An 18,915-nucleotide genomic window follows, 5' to 3' on the forward strand; every position below is an offset into this window, starting at 1 on the left:
TCATACTCGGGTTTCCATGGTCTCGGAGAAGTAAGTGTGAGCTTACATACCATATGTGGTACCAGCCTTCATCACAGTGGGGTGAGCTAAGGACAGAGCAGCAATTTTCTGGTTGAAGTCACGGGTCCTGTGGGCTCATTTCCACGATGGTTTGTGGGGACAGAGGCATGTGACTCTCAGCATTATTAACAAGGGAAACGTAAAAGAAAAGTTTTCATGCTGCTCTTAAAAAACCAAACAAATCCCCCCCAAAACCTGTACTTAACCTTATTTTCATACCTCTTTCCTCTTATCATTTAATTATGCCTTTCCCCCCCCCCCCCCAAAGATTTAAACACTATGCGAGCAGTTTTTGTACAAGTACAAATTTCTAATGACAGGGAAGAAGGACAAACAGATTTTGGAGCATCTGATACAGCATCCAGGAAACCTGAGTTTTCTATTGATATTGTTTTTGCAACCACGACAGTGGAAATGTTATGACCCAAATCTAACTATGGAGAGTTACATTAAAATTAATGGGCTTCTTCATAGTGGCCATTCTTCAAACAGAAGAAGCATTCAAGGAGTTAGAGTTGGATTTACAACTAAAATATAAAGCTCGATATCAACGTTCAATTTCAGCAGGGTTAATTTTTGAGAGCATCCTTAAAGCGTCAGTGAATCGCAGGCTCACTGCTGCTCTCGAGGAAGGCAATGGCAAAACTCCCGGCTGACTTCAATGAGAGGAGGAGCAGACCCTGAATGGAATAAAGGAGCGGAGGAAACAACTCCATACAGAAATGGCAAGTGTTCAAAGATGAGTTCATATCAGCAGAAAATACACGTGCATCCTGACAAAAATACATGAAGGGTCAAAGAAGCAATCTCTGTCTTGGGGGATCCAAAAAGCCAGCAGGAGATCTCAGACTGAGGAGAAAGGATGGTCTGGGGACAGGACATTGGCCTTCAAGCACGGTTTCTCGGTTTATGGAGGACCAGGATGCACACAGGGAGGCTGGCACGAGGCCACCCAACACCATACGCAATCAAACCAACCAACCGGGGCACCGAGCAGGATATCTGCTGCCAAGGTGGCTGCAAACGCCAACGTATGGAGCAGCTACCAAGGGTGAGAAAGATGAATAAATGAAATTAAGGTGAAACTGTAAAAATGGACGACTTCGAGTATCTAAAGTCCAAAACAAGCTAGAGAAGATGGGATGCTAGCCAGAATTTGGAAGGAAAAGGCAGAAGGAAGGGGACAGTTTAGCAAATATCTGTGAAACATCTTTGGGAACAGGGGAGGTGCCCATGGATGGGAGGACTAATGTAACACCTATATATAAATAACAGCTCTAGGGAAGATCAAGGAAATTAAACACCAGTCAGCCTGATTTCAGCAGTGGGGAAGATATTGGAAGCACTAATCAGGGACAAAATAGGGAAAGTTATGATTTAATTAAAGATATTCAGCATGGATTCACAAAAGGGAGATCATACGTAACAAAACTAATAGAATATTTGGAAAAAAAAATACCTTCAAAATATCCTCAAAAAGAATTGAAGGAAGCCATGAACATGATTTACGTGGACTGTATGAAAGCTAATGCCATAAGATCCCCTAGCAGGCTACAATGTCGTAAGTTCTGACGAGAGGGTGAGCTAAATAATGCATAACGAACCGGACAGCATATGAGGGCACAGCGCTCTGCATGCTAACATCAGGAGGGAAGAGTGATGGGAGGCGATAGCTGGTCCGTCCCAAAGATCGCTAGCAAAGCTGATTTTATTCCACTTCTGTTTCAATGGCATGCAAAAACGGGATGAAATTTATTCAAAGTAGAAAATGGAGGGGAAGCCGCAGACAATATGAATGAAGGGACAATATATAAATAAAAAAATCCAGCCTGCCTTTTAGTGAGCAGGGAAAGTGATGGGATGCGATTTAATACAGAAAAAATGTCAAGTAACATTGCGGTAAGAACAAAAGGCAGGCACCACTTGCCGTTCTCCTTAGCAGAGACGAAAGGGGCAGAAGCGCGGTGAATAATGAGAAATTAAACTCTAAAAATCTTAAGCCTAGGACCTAATGTCAGCATAAAGAGAAGCCGAGATATTTCTGGAATTTCCAAATCGAGGCACTGACTAAACTGTGCAAAATCATTCCTGCAGCGTGTAACGGGATAACAAGGAAATATTTGGAAGACCATACCCTAACTTTGGCTATCTTTATCATTAGACACGTATAGAACATCCGAAAAACCGAGTGACAAAATAATCCCAGTGGGTCAAAAACCAAACCAGATCAGTGTTCTTTAAAAGCCGAGGTGGGGAACACACAACTGCTGAAGTAGCCTCAAGTTACAGCCGTATCTAACAACAAGTGGGCACGAGCTGAAGCTAAGGAAAAGCAGGCACTAATGGAATTTAAGTGGAATTTCTTCACACAGAGATGATAGTCAATGTCACGCGCAACCCAGGGCAGCATTAGCAACCTGTGGAAAAATACTACGCTGTGACTCACTCAGAAGACAGACAAACAGTGAGATGATGTCCCTGGCTTTTCATCCTTCAGTACTTTAAAACTATGCGAGCCGCTATTCGAGTGAAATATTAAAATAAAGACTATTACATTTGTCTCACGGGCCAGGTAAGCAATGTAAGCTGGCACAGCTCTGCAAATTTCCACGCACGTGGCATACGAAGGCAAGTTTCTGAGAGGGGCGTGCGAGCCAGGGGATGCACGAAGGGCCAGCCCGCACCCTCGGGCTGCAGAGGAGCCCCGCTGCCCGGCTGCTTCTGCCGATCTGCAGTCCCACCTAACTCACTTGATCTGCTTTGGTGGGAGTTTTATTATTTTCCAAGCAAAAATACATCACAAAAACGGGCCTTAAGGGAATACCCTTGATGATGTTGTTTCCATCGTAGTAGGTCTTACGAACCCGGCATGAAGTTACTAGAAATGCGAGTCTGGAAATTCTATTGCTCAAACTACCACAGAAACAAATGGGATTTACATGCAACAGTACAGCCACAGCACGAGCGATAGACTGGTATCTACAGCTGTCTGTAATTGATAGCACAGCCCTTATTGCCTATACCGTAACGCATTTTTATTCTTGAATGTTTTCAGCAAAACAGCACCAACCCAATAGCACGGGGCCCGCTGCAGAGGACATCCCATACAATCGCATTTCAGTGGCCTTGCTCATGGTTTAAGGTTTTCAGGCAGGGAGGGATACCTTGCAGGAGAGCATTTCTGTTGGGACCATCTGTAAGACGACGCGGGCAGAGAAGCGGGGCTTGCCTTCCAGATGGGGCCAGAGGGCGGAAAACAAGTCAGGGAAGGGTGCGACAACATGAGGTTCGGGGGAGATATTTAAAAAGCAAAACGAACCAAAATATCATCGCCACCAAAAACCCTGCTAAAACATAACAAATAAAAAACAACCAACAACAAAAATCCCACAGTCTCCATGCTACAAATTTTCAGACTTGCTTACAATCAAAACCTTCCTCAAGTTAATGGGGAGTTTCTCAGTGATTTCAGGCAAGCACTGGACCCACTCTTACTCTTTCAGTTATAATACAAAACCCCCCTAAAACTGCCACGAGGCTTGGCACTACGTAGGCACAGACCTCGCAGGCTGTTATTTGCAGCTACGGGGTTCTGTACGTGCACAGAGTGTACAAAGTCCAGTGAGCAGCAGCTGAATCAGCACCTGCTTTGAGAAGGGGCTTATCTCCACGTAACCCAGGCGCGTACCTTCAGGGTACGGCCTCACGGACGGTGCTTTTGCAGCGGGAGCCCCGAGAGATGCCCAACGACAGCGTCACCCTCCGCAAGCACGGCGTAATTAATAGTAAAAATACACAGGTTGCAAGACTCGGGGTGGGTCAATAGCGAGGAAAGAGAGGGCGAAGGAGGGAGACGGAGGTAAGTTAGCGGCACTCGAGCAGCACGACAGCTCTGTGCCACAGGCACCGCGTCCCCAGCTGCCCCGCGCCCCTTCCTCCCTCCCCTGCCGCTGGAAAGTCACCTTCTGATCCTCACGGGACACACGGTATGCCTTTCCCATTCTGCGCCTAAACATCACCATCGTGCTACCTCACGCTGGGACACGAGGTAGATTTAGAGGCTCTTGCAGGGAGGAGAGGGAAGGTGGGGGTCCCACTGCCTGCCAGCATGCTCCGTTACTGCTTACCCAAAAACCAGAAGGGGATGGTTTGGGTAACGCACAGCATAAGTATATTTTGTTCAGAGCAAAACAGGCATCTCCTGGGTCTGCACTCCCACCACCCATCCAGAAAAAGATTATCATGAAGGTACAGCTATGGGAACTCATATGAATAGCACCAAACTTTAATTTACAACAGAGCCTAGCACAGTGCCCCTTAATTACAACCAGACCCGTGAATGCAAGGTGTCTAGAATGAAAACAAAGGGTTAAAATACCTGTCTGGATTTTTTCTTGAAAATCAGTCATTGAGAATCATCTGTCAGTAAGACAAAATTAATTACTACATGTAAAATTGGAAAAAAAAAAAAGAAAAACAATATAAATTTAAATATTACATATTACAAAAGTGTTCATAAAATCCTATTGTTAATGATGCACGTTCACCTTTCTAATACTCAAACTAGCCAAGATTATTATACCCAATTTGCAATAATCAAAGAGGAGAGGAAAAAAAGGACTCTTTTTTTTTAAAAATTATTTTACCTGGCTTTAGAAGCTTTGGAAAAAGCCTTCCACAAATTACAGTAACTTGCAAAATTCAGTCATGTTTTTGAATACTCTTACAGGGCTGGTGCTGAAGAAATTGCTCAAGTTTAAACGTTAGACATTTATGCTTAACAAAGCTAGTAAATAGAAGCCTTAACCACTTCATTCACTCAAATCAGGGCAATTATTGCACTTTTCTCTTGCAAGTATTTTACTAATTTATGCATAGTTAGTTTTACTTATACATTAAATCAATTACTGGTAATATATTAAATATGCTTTTAAGTTTAACATGCAAATATAGTTCTGTACTGGAGCTTTAAGGCCTTTTTTGGAGAAGGTTGTACGTGTTTACATTAAAAGGGCTTTCAAAATTTGGCAGCAAATATGCACACAAGTTCCCCAGAGCAGAGGCGCAAACCTCCCGCACGCCCCGGCCAGCGAGCCGCTTCCCCAGGCAGTGCCCGGCGCACCCGGATGCCGCAGGGACCAAAGGCACGAGTCTGGGCAACCACCTCCCACCTCCAAAAAGAGATTAAATATATATGTATGTCCTAGCCAGTATACTACGTGGAGCGCTGCATCCAGTTGGGATAATTCTTACGTTGTTAATAATTTAAAATAATTTTAAAAAGCATTTTGCTCTAACAGAGGCACGCCATTTGCATCATCGCCTCCAGCGCTCCTCAGTTTAGCCATTTTCAACACACAGCCCTCAGGAGAGCAGCGGCGCGGTCACGAGGGGCGAGACGCGAGCCCGGCCACAGCTCCAGCCTTGCGCTCGCGCGGTCTGACGAACACCGATCCGCTCTCCCGTTGGGTTTCCCTTTTGAAGGCAGGACGGCTTATGGCCGACTCCCATTCCCTTCTGCCCCCACCATCAGCACGTGGTGCTGCGTCTGACCTGCCTGGGCTCTCGTAAGGATACGGGCTGGGGCAGAGGCGGTGAGACGGGGACGCTCCGTGCAGACCACCTCGTATCAGCTCTCGAAACCGGTCCTTGCGATATTTAGCCCAAATACCAAAAGCTAACAGGGTTCTAAGGAGTAAGTTCAGCAGAAGGCGGCTACATTCACCCCGTGAGATGCTGCCGGGTGCCTCTCGTGAGAGGCTGAGCAGCCTTTTTATCGTGGTGTGATGCAAAGAGGGGGTCCTTGGTTTCGTGCAGTGCAAGTCCCTCAGGCGCCTGCCTCAGGAGTAACTACATCCAAACCCTGGACACAAAGAGCTCTTATTGGTAGATAAACAGGTATGAAAAGAAAGAAAAAAAAGAATGAAGAATTAATGAAATTAGCAAAAAGCTTCTTTAAATCATCAAAGCTTATGAAACCACTAAATACTGACCCCTCCGCCCAGACAATTTCCTCTGGCTGACTCTCGGACTGGCAGTGGTTACCGCCCTGGCCAAAACCAAGTATCATCAAAGCGTGGAGCCTTACAGCTAGAATACCAAGACATGGACAGATCGTCTGCTGTGACAAATGTATACAGCATGAAGATCTTCCCTGAGGATGTGACACCTCCGTGTCTCCTTCCATTAAAAAAAAAAAAAAAAAAAAAAAAAAGGAGGGAAACCTTGCAAAACAACTGCTAAGGCTACAGAGTCAGAAGTCGTCCTATGTTAACAGGGTAGCAAGGTGGGGATACTCACAGCAGGGCAGCTTTCAGGAGACAACTCCTCCCAGCTGGACCAGCACCAAAGCTGCAGCAAGGCTCGGTCCACGGGTGCTGCCCCGAAAGCCAGTATGCGAATCACTAGTTCTTTCTTGGACCCAGCTTCCTCGACCAAGAAAGCTGAGGCTGCAAATTGCTATTAGGAATTGGAAGGGGAAAGTGTCTTTTGTTCAAGACGTGAAGGGAGGGGGGAAATAATAAAGCAGCAGAAAATGGGAAATGGTTGCCAAACTGGAAAAATCAATTATTCTACTGAACAACAGTAGTGACAAATATAGCTGCCTCTACTCCCTCCTCCTCCTCCTCCATTGAACAAATTGTTAAAAGAACCAACAATCTGTTGAACGACAACCCCCAGTATGGTGTCATCATTTAAAAAGTGAACATAGAAAAGGTCTTGTTAAAAAGGAGGCACAAAGCTCCAGACACAATTTTGGATTCGCCCTCAGTGAATCCCTGCGTTCGTTTTGTTGAGTTTAAAGCAGCCACTCTGAACCGGGTGTTTGATCATATCAATGCAAATAAATGCTTGAAAAGCACCCAAAACAGCCCAGATCATGACGATAGTGTTTGGACTCATTCCATCTAAGAACAAATTCCCACAGTCACTTAGCCCCCCACCTAAGATCTTCTTCGTTTGGCTTTTTTTTTTAAAAAAAAAGCATATACAGCATTGTCTTTGGTCCAATTATTGCACTTTTAAATGCAAAATGAGGTTTCAAAACCAGCTGATAAATGCTTCTCTTCAAGCAGGATGAATAAAAACCTGGTGGTGACACACCGGGTTGGCAGCATTGCAGAGCAAGGTCCTACGGGTTTCTTTGGAAGAACTGCTCTCGCATTAGTGGCGGACAAAGGAAAATGGTGGGAATTTTTCTTCCATGCCATGCTGGTGATTAGGGTAGCGTTGAACGAAATGGGAGGTGTCCGTAAGGTGAGGCTGCAGCGCGGGGGCCGAGGCTTTGCTCGTGCAGGATGGGTGCTGGGAAGGGCAGCGGCGCAGCTGGGGACCCACGGGCACCCGCACCTGGTGTGCTGCAGCAGCAGGGCCCATCCCTTTTCATTTCTTTAAAGAGATTTTACGACTTTACTGTTAAAGGGGTGATCTGGTAAAGGTACGGGATGCGATACTGAGAGATAATGAATATTTCTGAGATAAACCAGAGAAGTGATGCGCCACGCCAGGGGAAGGCCACGGCCAACACACCACTAGAACAGTTGCTGTTTTGGCCATCTCAGGCCACCAAGTTATGATTTTTTAACATTTCCAGCCTGCAGCAGGTGGGTTCACGCATCTCTGCTAATAAAACAGGATCTCATGGCAAGCTTCAAAGCTGTCTTTACACTTGTACTCTCAGGCACTCACTACAAGGAACGTACCCATGCCAATATGCTTTCATTGCCAAACTGATAAAATGAATAATGCTGGACACCCTTTTTGCTTTTTTTTCCTTGTCAGATGAATACATTAAAAAAAACACGCTAAAAAACTAAGAATCTTAATAGCTGTTGAGCATTCAGCAGATGGTACCATCTAGACCCATCTAATTTGAGGCCAAGCAGTCTAAATCCTGGTTGTAGACAAAAAATAAAATTTAATAGTGATGAATAGGGGGCAAGAGCAACGACTTGAGAAAACTGAGGGATCATCCATTCCTTTTGCTTGGAAAATAAAGGGCAGTCACTATACTTAGTGGCAGGAGATTTGACCAATGTGCCAACAAAAAACCAAACTTGATTCTGATCTCATCTGTAAAAGTGCCATTTCAGGAGTCACATCTGATTTACGGAGGGGTAAAGGGATCCAAGTCAGGCTTCATTCTACTTTTGCTCTACAAGAAATATCTTTAAAACACTAAACCTTGGAAATGAAACCAGTTTCCAAAATATTTACACTAAGAAAACATGCCACGGCCGAACCATTCACAGAAAGTGCTATTTTCTGTTAATATTTTTAGAGCTATTTTTTAATTCTTTCTAATGAGGAGAGTTACTTTTCAGAGAGGAAAGCACAGCAAAACTAAAAAAAGAGAATGATTCCCGAGTACAAAGTGCAACGAAAGGCTGTATATGCTTTTCATGTAAGCATACATTATGCCTTCCATATTGTTTAAACTTGCTCATCACTGAACGACTCTACATGTAACTAAATTACAAATGGCTCAGTGCTAACAAAACATAGCAAATTAAGACAGAATCAGGTCAGACTTCTGTTTGAATTATCTAACTGAGTCCCTAACCTGGCACAGTGTTTGGCCACAGTCAAAAATACATTAAATACACATAAGTGTATATACACATATGTGTATGTATGTCTATAAGCGTGCGAACAAATGTATTAAAAAGAAAAAAAAAGAGAGAGAGACACAAAGTACAGGAGCTGGAATCTGTGTGCCACAGCATATTGCCAAGGGATGAGGGAGGAAATAGAGCACGTTTAGAGCAAGATTCCCGAATTATGGGTACAATCAGACCCACAAAAAAACCATTGAGATGCAAGATGAAGCATTTGCATCTTTGGATTCCTGATTTGATCCTGCCATCAGGTGGACAGACACCAGCTCAAATCCTCAGAGACTGTGGGAAATTATAGACAGGAATCTATAGGTTCATGGTAAAAAACACTAAAGGCAGTGATCAGCCTGAAAGGTTCATTGCTAGGAGAAAGTAGTGGTACTGCACGTTAATGAAAGCCTGGACCTATCACCTGCTGTAATAATTATCATGCTAATGTGTGTGTGTGGGGGGGGGGTGTGCGCACGCCTCGGTTTGTGTTTTTTGGCATTCCCATTACTACCAGAAACTGCAAATTCAAACACTGTACGTGCAACATAAATGAAAATATTCTCACCTTAATGCTGTGCAGAAGAAATAAATTATGTTTTGGGGGTTTTATTTTGCATTTTCACTTTTAAAGTTCCTTTGCCTAGGTGGACCTCAGGCTATAGAAATGCACGCAGGCATTGTAGCTACACAGATACCAGCATAGAAATCTCTTCTGTACAGGAAACACATAAACGCTAATCCATTCGCTATATAAAACGTAAAACTTCACATGCTCTGTTCAAGCTCATTACTGACTAGTATCTTAAGCTTGTCAAGTGTTTTAAAGGAGCTTTCCAAGAGAAGTTTGTAGTTAAGCATATGGTAAGCTCGTCCAGTCCATATGACTGGTTGAGCATCGACCACTACTGTTGATACAGTTTCTCTCAATATTATGACAGTATTTGTCAATGAAAATTAAATTGCTGTCAAACTTTTCCCACTAAACTTACGGCACAACACTCGGAGAGAGCCAGCTTCATGACTCAAGCCAATAAGGCCTCTTCTAAATACTCCTCTATTCTACCCATTTGTGGAAAAGTCCCTGAAGATTTATTTCTGACTTTTGCAATAACTAATAAAGGTTTTCCAGTGCTTTCTCTGAAAAAATTCCATGAAGCCGTATTTAATGCACTTACTGTTTTCTCTTATATTCTGTGAAAATCACGTACGCAAACAGCCGCAGCATTATCTGGGCAATCTGTAAGCGCAGGTGCATTTACAGACAGCAGAACGGGTGACGCCGCCGCACCGAACATGAGGAATCACACATGGATGTAACACATCCTGCTGGTGTATACAAATATCTCAAGTTCACATTTGGAGGGACAGGGGGGAATCACGTCATGAAAAAGCCTAAAAAAACCCTAGACTAAACAGGTCAAAATAACAACTGTTTTAAGAAAGCTTTACTATCTTTAAAATAATTCAAAGGAGTTATTGGTGAAATGTTGCATGTTTCAAACAAATATGCTGCAGGTTTCGTCTTTAACTTCAACATTTTTTTCAAATGCTGAGAAACAATCTCTACAAATAAAATACTTTATAACTTCACTGAGCAATTATGCTAAAGGCGGCTGTTTCTTAATCAACCATAAAGTTAAAAAAAAAGCATTATAGCCATTTCTAGCTTTTATTTTTAATATCGCATTAAAAAAAAGGTGTAATGGAAGATGCCAACAGTGAATAAGCAGTCCGGGAATTAAAAAAAAATATAGATGTGTATACCAAGAACAACACAGCATTAATTGCAGGGAGTAAAAGACCACTGTTATTTGGTGTTTTACCATCTCCCTTCTACCAACGTAGGAAGATACTTGTACTGCAAGACTGTACTTGTACTGTAAGACTGAGGATCATTCTGGAATTTCACCTCTTCACCACCATTCTCCGTGCGTTTCCTGAGCACATTTCTCACTAGACTATGCGGCCAGCACCTTGGGATCATCAAATCACTGCTACGTGATACTTACTGAAAACTGCAGCACCAAACTAGAGAAATTTGAGTTGGTGTGCCGGCGCTGGGCAGCAAGCTTGAGCTTTGGCTGGGCAGACCCCACTGAGGACGTGGCGGGGCGTGTCCCAAGCCTGCCACGGGTGATTTTCAGAGGCCAGAAAAAGCCAAGCTGCCAAATTCCGCTGTGTGGGATGGGAGGCACGCTGGGTCTGCTGGAGCGGGTCCCCAGTTTTGCCTGGCACACCGGTCCGCAAGATGCTGTCATAGGTGGTAGGGGCTTACCAAGCTCAGCACCAGACTGGGTTGCTCCAAAACCGGGGCTCGGCTCACCTCACCTTGGGACTTTTATCTGTGACTCCTGTTGTTATCAACCCAGTACTGCTCAAACAGATGGGCACTCTTTCCATCCAAACGCAGGAGCTAGTAAATACCTTGCATCTCCGTATCCTTTGACAATGAAGGACTTCAGGTTGATGTTTCTGCTATGACAGATTGAATACACATGAAGATTGTGCTGCAGTGAAAAATCCAAAATCAAGATGTTTTTTCTAATCTAGGGCTGCAGAAAGACCTTGTAAGGGACAGGGGACAGTGCTCAAGGTCATTGGTTTTGGTGTTTCTGACAAAATTATCTGTCTGCTCTTAAATTCAATGGGCACTTCCCAAAGCCTAAATTTGGCGGTTTGTAATACTTAGTCAGTCTGTTGGGAAGGCTGCAACATCCCTAAAATACAGATATGGAATTCAAATATGGAGCAGAACAATGACTCTATTTGTCTCTTATATGGAGACACATACACAGAGATTACTCAGATGGAAAAAGGGTTATAAGAAGAGTCCCAGAAATGACAAGTGCACATTAAGCATCATCAAGTTTTAAACCGAGATATTTCTTTGAGTAATTATTTGCAACTCAGAGCCGTACCTTCACAGTACACACACGGCTTGGGTACGACGAGCAATTGGAGCAGAGATTAGCTGGAGACTCTAGCAGAAAAAAATGGGAGAAGGCTGATAGATATCTATGTTCAAAGGTGATAATGTCACCCTGGCCCATCACAATTTCAGTAGGCTGATGGTGGAATTTAAGTCTCTCTCATATCGAGTACACAAAGAGGTACATCTTGGCAGTATAACAAAAGCCAATGTGGGTGGCAAGGTAGCTGCAAATTTAAGCATGAATGCTCTGGATGTGGGGGCTTGCACCTGATTACCAGATGCTTCAAGCAGATGGCCGGGGAGAGGAGAGAACAAGGCTCATGGTTGCTTTGATAGGGTTACAAAAAGCACCAAAACCAGAGAACAGAAAAAAAGAAAGCTTTCCTGACTGCACAAGGTATCAGATCAACAGGGCCACCGAGACACCGCACGCTCCGCACCGGATTTGAGAGACGAGTCCCAGAATTGGGCTGGTGGTTAAATATCAGCAGCAAAGCTGATAGAAATGGGGTTCAGGAGAGGGGAGGAAAAAACATAAATAAAGGGGAAAAAAATTACCACTATGCAGAATAGAGAGCTGCTGTTTAAGCACAGAATATTCTTGGGGTTTTCCTCTTTGGAGGAGTTCCTCCCATAGGAAGCTTTGCACTGATGTATCGTTTAGTATGTGTGGGAGTCAATATAGGCTTTTTCTTTGGGGCTGCAAATGAGCTTTCCTACAAGCAGTAAGAAGTGCCAGGGCTTGTAAAAAAAAAAAAAAAAACAAAAAAAACCAAAACAACACACAACCCAACCACAAAACATTACAAAGGAAAAATCAAAAAGCTCATTTTGTTCACTTTTCTGGAAGACAGTGGCAAGGTTTTAAGAAACAGTATTTCAACTTCATAAAACACAGGGTAAGAATTTGAGAATTTGACTCTATTTCACCCTGACGAGTAACCAGACAAAATTCAGCTGAGCGATCCTCCTCAATCACCTGAGCAGTATTTGTGTAACGGGACGCCTGATCCTGTCCCAGGACTGTTGGGCGGGGGACAGGGCACCTCTGAAGCCAGCCACGAGCCTTCCCGCCCCAACGTCCCTAACAGCGCGGCGCGGGGAGCGTTACGGCGCTGGCATAAACCACGGGTAACTGGTGACCTGAAATCATTAAAAATCTGTGTTCATCACATTTCTCAGGAGGAGGCGGCTTCGGCCGGGCGTCTTGGCTAACCTCCCACTCTGCTCGCCGCACCCTGCCAGCTCCACCGCTCCGTGTCCTTTCAGTTTAGTATTTTATCCACCATAACCCCTTCCCGGTATTTCCGGGGAGCACACAGGATGGAGACGGATGCTCTCTGTACACACCGCCAGCGGCCGAACTGGTTCTTCCATACCCGATTGCTACGGAAACACACGGCAAAGACTGAAACATCCCACCGAGCACCCGAACACAGCATCCAGGTGACACAACCCCCATGGACCCTGCAAGGCAGTGAGTCCAGGTCCACGTTCAGAAATAGAACACCATATTCATGCTGCCAGCCTCCACAAAACACGCACCTGCGCTAGGACAACGAATATTTGATTGTCTAGTGCAGTTTAAAAATACATAGTGTGCTGCAATGGAAAGATGGAGCGGTTGTTAGGAGTGATGCAGGGTGGTGGCACGTAGCCTCTGTGACTGCCGAGCCCAAAAGCCCCATCTCGCACCGTTCTGGTGGTGGCAAACCACGGCCAAGAGGTTTGGGACATCTGGGGAGGGATGCACAGACCCACTCCAAGAAGAGTCCCGGTGGGGACCCCCATCCCTTCAACCACAAAAACGCGCAGAGAGAGGGTTCACCGAGTTCCTTAGCCCATCCCAGCCACGGGAATGCTTTACCTGACATCTGACAGCCCGGCAGGCACCTTTTCGGGGGCCAAGGGGCGCAGTGTCCCCTCCACCCCCCCCCGGCGCTCGGGAGGGGGGAGAAAGGGCGGCACGGGGAGCAGAAAGGAGGATCTCTCTGACTGCGGCCTCTCCTCTTCAGCGCGCTAATCATTACAGCACATCCGCTCAGCATCACTTTTTCCTTCTGCACAAATAATTAAGAAACACCTGTGTTCTTTTCATTCAATAACGTACGTTTCTGAGAAAGCTGCTCTTTTAAGCTTAGATTATTTTCTGTTACCGTGATTCAGCTGACAAAATAACAGTGACTCACTTTGCCGAGGACTAAGAAAGGGGGGAGGGAGAGGCTATCAACCACATTCTTAAAAAAAAAAATTAAAAAATGAAATAAATATTATTGAAATTAAAAAAAAAAAAAAAAAAAAGAGAAGCAACCTTAACATTTATCTCCTTCAAAATGGCCGGTGCCCCCATGCAACTTTGAAATCTGAATAAACTCCTGGAGGTGACTCTTTGCCAATGTTCGCTCCTATGCCAGCTTTCTCACAAACGAACAGCTTGTATCTCCATGAAAACCAATGGATGGAACAAATTGTATTAAATTATGTAAAATGATACTAAAGAGCACAATCTACCAGTAAAAAAAAAAAATTAAAAATTGGAAAATCTTGTTTTTATAAATTTGAGAAAATTGTAAAAGATAATTAGGAGGGGGAAACGTTCAATTTTTATTGCACTTAAAAGGGATGTCTCATGGCTTTAAGCAGGAAATGAGATTTATTCTCTCATAGGTCAGACACACATAATTCTTTGGTGCCGTTGACACCTGTGAGTTATTTAGCCTTCCTCATACTTTAGCATGTAGAGAAATCCCATCTCTATGAAGCTGAGTGCAGCCTTGTGACAGTCTCAAATTGTCCCTCCCCATCACACCGTAGGAGCTGTCAGTGCACATTATGTATCCAAATTTCCTTCTACTTCTCCGAGACCCTTCTTAGAGGGGGAAGGGGATGCAAATAACTGTAATTAGCACCAAATTTGCTATATCCTCAGAAAATGTTTAAGGATATTTTCGGCACCTTTTGGGGACTTTTGTAATTTAAATATACTGCCATGTCCATGCAAAGAACATTCCAGTAACTTTGCCTGAAATGGGTTTTAAATTGATGATTTCTAAGCATAAGTCAGTTAATCATGAACAAAAAGATCTGACTATTTCTGTATCCAGGGTGGCAGAGAGGGTGAGGCTGCGAGAGCTTTTGGCTGGTTTGAGACTTTAAATGACATTATATTGGCATACAATAGGAAGCTGTAATTCAGGGCTTTGTTCTGACAGCGCGCAGCCCCGCGGTCGCCGAGCCCCACGGCTCCCCAGCCTCGTGCGATGCCGCGCCCGCGGGGTCGAGGCACATTTCGGAAGATGAGCCCGTCCCCTGCGACGGCAGCGGGACCCGGCTGTGGGTCGGTGGCTCCCGGAGGGGTCCTGCCGTGGCGGGCAGAGCCAAAGCATCCGCCGGGGCCGCGGGAGGTGGTGGGTGCCCCGGCACAGGCAGGGCTCCCTCACCTGCCCGGCTTCACCGAAGGCGCTGAGAAAGTAGAAAGGGTAAGCCGGCTATACTGTCTTCAATCAAAGACACAGAGCACCATTAATCCAGTTTGAAAGTAAAGAGGTTTGTCTGCACATGCATTATTTTTTCTTCCCTTTTTTTTTTTTTCCTCCCCCTTTTCCATTGCGAGCCCCTGAAATGCAGACTCATGATTCTTGGCTGCAACAGATAGTTAATTTATTCTGCAACTGCATTAACTCAGTGTACATCTAACCCTTCCTAACCTATCTCTGGAAGGATATTTTTATGCCACATGAGTGAGAGTTAGCTTTAACTCTCAGTTCTACCACATAGCTCTCCACTGGAGATCTTTGCAATCTTAAAAAAAAATAAAAATAAAAAATAACTTCTGCAGCCAGTAAAGCACATACAAGAACCGCTCAGCAGGACAAATGAGCATTGTAGCTTCCATAGTCACATACGCCACAGGGAGCCCCAACTAATTTCCACTCTCAATAGAGCTTATACAGACCTGGAAGCTTAAAATTGTTCCTGTCTTTCCATTGAATAACACTGGGCTCCTGTAAAAAAGGCACTCCTTTCCTGAAGGGCAAGAGGAATTCGAAGGCCTCGGGGCTGCAGAGGGAGAAGCTGCTCTGCCCCTTCCCCGCGCAGCTGCACGGTGGCCGCTGAAACCAAATACCCCCGGTGAAACACAGGAGCTCTCACGTCCCACCACCACCACCACCTCGAACCCCACCTCTGCTGCTGGAAAAAAGAGCCCACCCGAGACCGCTAACGCGTGGGAGCTGAGGCCGGGATCGCCTTCTGGAGGACAACAGCGCGGGTGCTATTTTTGCAAACAGGTAGCGCTTAAAAGCTGGCCTCGAAGGGTTAACGCTTTGACTTGACAAATAAAATTTCCCCGTCTCTGTGATCCAGTCGCCACCGACAGCCTACCCTCGTGACTCACAACAGCTGGAGTTGCTAAACTGGCAGCGTCGCAGTGTGGCATCAGGAAATTTAAGATAAAAAACATATACAATATAAAAATAATCCTAATAAATTCTGGAAAATGTAGACGTGTAAAGCTCCACGCGCTAAAAAAGCATCCTGCTAGAGAAACTATTTTTAAAAAGGCTATTAGGAGGTGTGAAAGCAAAGCTGTCTATTATGTTTCTAAAGAAAGGCACCAAATGCTTATTTTTCATCCCAATGAATTCTGAGTGACCGTTTCTGACAGACAGTTAGCACAAGGTCACTGCCAGTCAGCGGGCTGCCGGCCAGCCGAGCCTCCCGGGTGCGGGCGGTGGAACTCCGAGCATCAGAGGGACCAGACACTTGGGGAGAAAATTGAACTTGCCGAAATAACGTGGGTTTACATCATCCGCATGAAATCTGATCTCAGCTGCTGTTTTCTGGGTTTCTCTTTCATACCTTTTCTTATGCAGCGGGATAATTTGATATATTCTTTTTTCATCGTTAAAATCCAGCAGCTATTCTACTTACATGTTTTTCATGGGGTAAATTGAGGGAATAATAAAGTATAATAATTAAAAAAAAAAGATGGGGAAAAGATTTCCTTCCCCTCTGTGCGACTCCCACTGCAGACAATGCAAATCCCACAACACATGTTTGCAGGGAAATCAGAGCACACTCAGGGCTGGAAGTGCAAATTCATCTCATCTAAATGATTAAACTAGTAACAGTTATAAACAAGGAGCTTTTTATCCCACCGATTTTGGGATGGGTTAGTGCTTTTCTCCAAACACTCTTCAAATAGTTTATGCTAACTGAAACGTCCCTCCAAAAACACAGCCTTGCAGTGACCAAATAAACAAGAGGATTACTCCAAGGGGGAGAAGGCAGTACACAGGGGAAAGCAAACTTTGCGGGGCTGTGCGCCGCGGTCGCCTTTTTGTCCACATACAAGTCGTCATTTCATTTTATGTCCAACCTGCAGCAAAAACAGTGCATTCAGAAACTCCTTCCTTCTGCTTTAATTCCTGTAATTTCAGCTAATACGATCAGTGGGTTTTTATTTTGACTATCTAATCATTTAAGTTTGCAGATTTACTTATTCTTTTAGAAAAACATTCTAGAAGGAGCTTTGAGAAAGCAGTTTTCAAAGGCGATGGAGGACTCATCGGTCAAATGTCATCTTTATCGGTTGCCCATTATCAGCCATGGTAAAAAACCAACACTCCCATTTCCTCACACTTTCTCCTCCCCCAAAATGGGCACGCCTAGACCTTTACTGGCTCCGAGATACACAGCGCACAAAGCACCAGGAGGATTTTCCTGGTCCACGTCAAAAGCTGCACGCTGACTTCAGGGGCCTTTGAATCAGGCCCGCAATCTGTAGCAAAAGTGCAGTGACAACCTTAATTTGCTTTCACCCCAGCTTCTCTTTTTTTAAAAAAAAATATTAAAAGCATATTTCATCATTATGATCTACATTTTCATTCACACACACCTTTTCATTATTTTTTATCAGTTAATCTAAAATGATACACCAAGTGCTACCTAAAAAGCCAGTTTAATATTATTTCTTAGAAGGAAAAGATCTGACTCTGATTTTGCTCAGAATTCGCTTCCATGAAGCCATCAGAGTTACATTGGTATAAGAGTGATATAAATGAGATCAGGATCAGCTTACAGGTGTTAGGCAACAGAGTAAAAGAATACATTCAAATAAATTCTTAGATGTATAGCACACTATACATGTGTTGGAAGTGCTATTTAAGCACGCAGCAGTTGAATGGACAAAATAATGCCTTTTTTAAAAAAACAATGATTTAAATGTCATTGCAAAACACCATGGGAGCAATTGCTTTCTCCCCAAATGTCGCCTGAAAAATCCACAGTATGTGGACTAATAAGGACCTTCTCTGAATTCAGTGCTTCTAAAAATACGAGGGCTCTCATAAAAATACTTATACAGGTGATACACAATTTTTCCATCAGACTTTTATGCAGGAAATTGGGCTTGCATATTACACATGATTCAAAAAGAATAATTAAAGTCCTACATGGACACATATCTGCCTCAGGGCAGACCTTTTATGTTGTTTTGCATTCCATGTGTCACTCAAAAGAATTGCAACTGGGAAATGATGTTGAACTAAAATAAGACAAGAACACATTGACTAAAATTATACCCTGTCCAATTTGCTGACACCCCTTTAGACATCTCGCCACGATTGCTCTGGTGCAACCACTGTTCTACGTATGGGTGACATTTAAACTAAGCATAGTTGTACACCGAAATCAAATAAAGAATGTGAAGACTTCCCCCCCCTCCTTTTTGATACTGAAAAGTACCTGGGATTCGAACGCAGAAGAAAAAGGACATACTTTGAGCAGTGATCCGCTTTTGTTATCCTGCCTAGAAAAAAGCATTGCTGGTTTTGTACTATTAATATATTTGGGGGAGAATAATCAGATTAGGAGCCTGAATCTTTAGCCCTTGTGTGCCCAGAACTCCTACAGAAGTTAACGGGGGATTTCAGCTCGCGGGGATAACAGGGCTGAGCCTTTATTCTGCAGAACCCCATTTCCTGACGCCCCGACACGCGAACGCGTTTAAGACGCGCGTTCTTTGTCCTAGCGCGTGGTTTGCCCGGCTCAGCGACACCAGCCCACCTCCTGGGGGTCCTGTCATCCCACCCCAGCCCTCGCCAGCCCAGCAGCCCTTCAGAAAGTGAGGAGCACAGGATGAAAACCCAGGGACTTTTATGATATGTTAGATCCATTTTTAAACCACTTAGAGCTAAATTTAACACATCCTCTGCATGCTACCCATCCCACCTTTCCTTCCCACCTCTAGCCTTCTCTTTGGCTGTTTTGTTTTCTTTTTCGTTTCGCTCACTTCCTTAATTAAGTTGATAA

The sequence above is a fragment of the Grus americana genome, chromosome 13, assembly GCF_028858705.1.
Source record: "Grus americana isolate bGruAme1 chromosome 13, bGruAme1.mat, whole genome shotgun sequence".
NCBI classification, from domain to species: Eukaryota; Metazoa; Chordata; class Aves; order Gruiformes; family Gruidae; genus Grus; species Grus americana.